This window comes from Crocuta crocuta, unplaced genomic scaffold (assembly GCF_008692635.1).
Source record: "Crocuta crocuta isolate KB4526 unplaced genomic scaffold, BGI_CrCroc_1.0 scaffold141, whole genome shotgun sequence".
In the NCBI taxonomy this organism is placed as follows: domain Eukaryota; kingdom Metazoa; phylum Chordata; class Mammalia; order Carnivora; family Hyaenidae; genus Crocuta; species Crocuta crocuta.
The window spans coordinates 4183689-4189777 of NW_027527951.1; positions in this window are offsets into that span (position 1 = coordinate 4183689).

Below are 6089 nucleotides of genomic sequence, written 5' to 3' on the forward strand. Positions count from 1 at the left end.
AATTTTTTTTAAAATATTTTTATTTATTTCTAGGAGAGAGACAGAGAGACAGAGTGAGCAGGGGAGGGTCAGAGAGAGAGGGGGACACAGAATCTGAAACAGGCTCCAGGCTCCGAGCTGGCAGTCAGCACAGAGCCCGACGCGGGGCTCGAACCCACGAACCGCGAGATCATGACCTAAGCGAAAGTCGGACGCTTAACCGACTAAGCCACCCAGGCGCCCCGGAAGATTCTAAAATCTTACTGAGGGAAATAATATAAACAAGATTTATCTATAGTACATTTACCAACAACAATACTGGCTGCATAATACAGTAACATTTTACTATCTTAAGGGAAAAAATAATGTTTCCCAGAATTTGATATCAGGCTAAGTTGTCAATAAAATGTGAGGATATAATAAAAATATTCAATGACCTACCAGGGCTTAGAAGATTTTCACAAAGATGCACCTTGAAAAGACTCTTGGAGAAAGTATTCAAATAATATGAAGAGAAAAAGTTGGTAGATATTTCATGAGATACGGATTGTAAAAGAAATATCTTAGGGAGTCTATTGTTTATTGGAAAGAAGAGGCCCAAGAACCAAAGTAACAAAAGAAAATACACTCACTAACCTATAAATAAAATTCTAGATAATATCACTATGATGTGGCATTGGAGGAGACAGTTTTAGGTTATGAGCCTGAACGTGATGACCCTAAAGAGTTCAATAAAAGTGCTTAAAGTTGAATATGAATTTGAGTCAGGAATAACTACCCTGAGGACAAAATTGGAAGGTATAGCTTCTAAAACTATAGAAGAACACTTGAACATGTGTTTTATGAAAACTATAAAAAATAAAGACAGAGAGTGATAAAAGAAAAAAGAGAAAAAGAAAGAGTAAAGGAAAAATACACAATGAGATGAAAGAAATCAGTCCAAATATAAAGTACTTATAATAAACACATAGGAGTTCAATGTACCAATTAAGAGACAGTAATTCTCAGACTGGCTTAAAAAATAAAACCCAATAATATATTGTCTAAAAAGGATACATTTAAAATGAAAGACAGAGAGGGACTGAAAATAAAAGTAAGGAAAAAGGTTGGCTAGGGAAATATGGATCAAAAGATACCTATAGGAATAATCCTGACATGTAACACATAGAATAAAGATGTTTATTTATTAGGAATAAAACAATGGTGTGAGATGAAGGTGAATTTTACGTACTGGTAAAGGGAACAATTAAAAAAAGAATATAGATCATCATAAACATACATGGACCTAACAAAACATCCCAAAATAGAAAACGGAAAAGCTGTCAGGTAGAAAATTCTGCAGTTACAGCTAACGATTTTAGCATGTCCCTCCCACAAACTAATGAATCAAGTGACCAGAAATCAAGCTGAGATGCAAAAGATATGAACAATATAATTAATAGGCTTTCTTTCTGCCCCTAACTTGCTCACACTGTCTCTCTCTCAAAAGCAAATAAACTTAAAAATAAATAAATAAATAAATAAATAAATAAAATAAATAAATTCAGGCATAATTAAATTCTAAATGATAAGTAATAATTTGCTTTCTTACTTATAATAAAATTATATTAGGAAAAAACAATTTTTATAAATAAAAATTTTAGACACTAAATAAAATATATCTAAATAATCCTTGCAATGAAATGGAAATCCTGTAGGAAATGAAGGATTCAGAGAGGTTTCCATCACTGACAATCACCTTTTCATATAATCTGAGACTAAATTGGATTTATCAGGTACAACTACTTTATGGAACTAGATGAAATTGACAAAAGCTATCCTGAACAGTCTCCGTTTAGTGGGGATGACAGCTGAAGGTTACACCCTTCTACCAACTCACTTGGACAAAGATCAGAACAGGTTGTAAAGAGATACATTGTAATCTTATTCCCACAAGACCATTTAGGACCTTTCCTTTCCTTTTTTTTTTTTAATAGCATTTCCTAGTTCTTGAGAGTTTAATATGATATTCCAGATAAGCTATAGTCCTGCAGGTTTTTAAAAAAGATTTTATTTATTTATTTATTTGTTTGTTTAGCACAAGCAGGAGAGGGGCAGAGAGAGAGAGAGGGAGAGACAGAGCCCCAAGCAGGCTCCTCAATGCCAGCTTGAAGCCTGATACAGGGCTCAGTCTCACGATCCCGGAGATCATGACCTGAGATGAAATCAAGAGCTGGACCCTTAACCTACTGAGACACCCAGGCACCCCTGTCCTGCAGTTTTATATTAAATTAAAAATAGCAAGTAAAAACTAGTTTTATAAAAATCAGCAACAAAGATCTATGCAATACTTGAGAAGCTGGTCACATGTAAAACTCACAAGGACATTTTTATTCTCTGTGTAGAGAACGACAAGAAAAAGGTATAAAAAGAACATTTAGAAAGAAAGGCACGAGAAGAAATGCAGGGAGGGACAGAAGGTGTGCAGGCTGCAGAAATAATTAATACCTTGGAGATGGAAGGAGCCACAGAACAGGAAACACTAAAATAATAGTGCATAGAGCATGCTAGGTAGGGAATATTATGTGATTCCTAAATATGACTTTTATTTTTTTTAACTTTTTAAAAATGTTTTATTTATTTCTAGGAGAGAGAGAGACAGACAGCGTGAGCAGGGGAGGGTCAGAGAAAGAGGGAGTCACAGACTCTGAAACAGGCTCCAGGCTCTGAGCTGGCAGTCAGCACAGAGCCCGATGCGGGGCTCCAACCCACGAACGGCGAGATCATGACCTGAGCGGAAGTCGGACGCTTAACCGACTAAGCCACCCAGGCGCCCCCCTAAATATGCCTTTTAAAACAAAAGCTAAAGAAACCCTAAGTAGAATAAAATCCAAATGAGACCAGTGTTTATTCATTCATCTTTTCCACCTTCCCTCCTTCTCTCCTACGCCTCCCCCACTTTTTGGACATAGGAGGTTTGGACATCCAGAGTCTTATGAAGCAACCATTTTTCTTACGCTCATGTTAGTTTTCTAAGGGGTAGGTAGATTTAACTTCACAACACAGTTTAAACCTGTAGACTTGCCTCTGTCTTCTGCAAATCCACAATGGAGTTTATTGTAACCTTAGTTTCCAGTTGAGACTTTGGCCTCCTGAATCTGAACCTATAGCAACACTTATGGGTTACCAAACCAGATAAATGGAAGGTCTTGGTGTCATTAGTATCATTAAAAGCAAAGCAAAGAGTGGAGACATGTATAATTTCTTGAAAGGCAGTCAGTAGGCTAATTCTGTGACACCACACACAAGCATACACTAGGACCTGCTGTGATTTCCTTCTCCAATAAATACCCTCTGAGACCATAAATGACCCATATTTTAGTTTGGCTGAGTATGTGTATTTTTCCGAAGGCTCATAGGAATAGCAGAAAAAGTTGAGCTCGTCTCTGAAAGTAACAATTAACCAGAGTTAAGCTTCTTAATGTTTTGCAGACTGTATGTTGGATCCAAATATCACCAGGACTTATGAGCTCTGTTGGATTCATTTCTATTTCCAAATTGTAGTGGCTCTATTTTAACTATAGTGCCATACCATGATTATGACACCTTCCTGGTGGTTTGAAAGAGCTGTTTTTTTTGTAATGCTTAATCACCAGGAAGTGATTTTAGTGCAGAACTATGGGGGAAAAGTGATTTAGTGTTATTTTAAATATAAAAATATACATTCATATAATATATACATAACTAGAAATATAGGTGATGTCTTTCTCTCTCACCCAACCCGTCCAAGAAGCCCTACTAGTTATCTACTCTTTGAGGGTTATTTCAACTCTTAAAAAATGAAGTGAGAGAAAGTCCTTCCCAATTGAACAAGATGATCTGTTGATGATGATTATTTGTGATTATCTGTATGGACCACATTCTGGGACATCTTAGGTCAGGGAAAGCAAATGATTTCAAACCTTGTCCCTAGAGTGACCTAGAATTTCAAATACAATCAGCTACTCTCTCTCTTTTTGAAAGAAAGCTGAGTTTTTCTCCATTTGCTCCACTTTCCCAAAGAAAGCAGACAGGCAGGAAGATCCAGGATACATATTTAAGATTTTAGAAACCAAAGTCAAGGCAGGAAGTATGCCCTGAGTTACTTCACAGAAGAGCCAGCCACTTGGGTCTCTGTAGAACACATTCACCCCGGGGACAGGAGACGTGTGACGTGGAACCACGGCTTGTCCTGACAGTGCGCAGGGAGCACAGCACAGCTAGGCACTGCCCTTCTTAGTTCTGTCTCACCCACAGGAGCAGCCATCTCACTGAGTACCCTGGAAAAGGTGTCACTGGGGGGAACTCTCTGGACACTACAGTGCATGTAAAATGAACCAATTCAGGAGCTGGCTCTTCTTGCTGTCATAAATTAGAGACTCTCTGTTCAATGCCAAAGGGCTATTCCCAGTTGCAAGCTACTTCCAAGTGAACGTTTTTATTGCTCTTGAAAAGAGACGAAGGAAAGCATACACTTACTCTCCAGCTAAAGGATGCTTCATGTCCAAAATTACACGCCATGTACATTTCCTCTTGACATAGATCAGGATGTGCTCAGTCTAATATTGACAGTTATATCATCAGTGATCTTGAAAACAGTCTTTACACTTTCTACAAGAAGACGGGAGCCCATGCCCTCTTCTGACTACACGAGAGACAATTCTCTGTCAGGTTAATGAAACTGTCCTGGTTTAATTTAGAAGACACACATGAAATCTATCCCTCTACTGTGCTGTAGCTCATTTCAAAACTGTATTCATTCCTCCACGACTTACTTTAAATGTCTTCTACCTTTCTTTGAATCCCCCTTTATGCTGGAGTCATAGGTTGTCTCCCCCTTAAAACAGTCTATTACTCCTTTCCCTTTTTCCCCAAGCCATTAAAATTGTGTTATTTTCTTAATATATTAACATATACTTGGCATGTAATAAAACCCTGCTGAATCGCCCTTGGAACGAGTCATGTGCAGTCTGGTGCAGCTTTATATTCTCAGTTGCCAGCACTGCCTGTGATTTGAAAAGGAAGTCTATAGCACGGAAAGATTTCAAGGCCAGCTCTTACTTTAAATTAAAGGTAAGAGTATGACAAGGTATTTCTCACCAAGGTGCAGTACGGGAAGAATGCTTTGGAAAACCACGGGGAGCGTCTGACAGGGGAAAGTCAGACCGATCTGGGGCAATTTCTGCCTGCATGTCCCGGTGCCGTTCTCTCACTGAAACATGGAAGAAGACACATGGATAGTCTTTGTAAATTTCAGGGGGGCTGGTTTCACTTGAAAATTTTATCCTAATACCTACGTTGCTCACTACATTTGATAAAGCGACTATGAAAACTGTCTCTTATTTAATTCTTTTAGTATGGCAAGCCAGCCTAAAAAAATACTTTTCTGAATTTGAACAGCTCGAATTCCCATGAACAAAATACAAACAGGCCCCAAGAATTTAGATTTCTTAGCTCTTATTATTTGAAATCAGCCACTTGGCTTGGTTTATACACAGTAGTAGAGACTGAGCTAATTTAATGGAACCAGCAAACAGGTTGCATTTGTGTGGTATGAAGGGGATGAGTTTTCAGATAAAGTTGCTCAGAGTGGAGTCAAGTATGAGGAACACCTGGCCTGACTCCCAGCCACGCATTAGTCAGAAACTGGAGAAAGAACCACTTTTAAAGCACTAATGAGCCCCAGGTGAAAATGCTGTTAACTAGAAGCTCCCCCTGTTTTTCCTTCAAAATTTCAGTGTTTTGATTGATGAGCAAATTGTTTAGGATTCCTCATTTTCCTTTACATTAAAACACAAACTGAGGGCTGATGGGGGTGGGGGAAAGAAAGGGAAAGGGGGGGTGATGGGCATGGAGGAGGGCACTTGTGGGGATGAGCACTGGGTGTTATATGGAAACCAACTTGACAATAAACTATGAAAGAAAAAAAGAAAAAAATTATAAAACATGCAAAGTAACAGGAAAAAGTGACCCACAGACTGGAAATAAAGCAAGCAATGGAAAATGCCTTTGAAAGCAATCTATTGTTGGATTTAACAGACAAATCTCAAAGTAGCCATTAAAAATATACTAAAATTAAAAAAAAAAAAAAA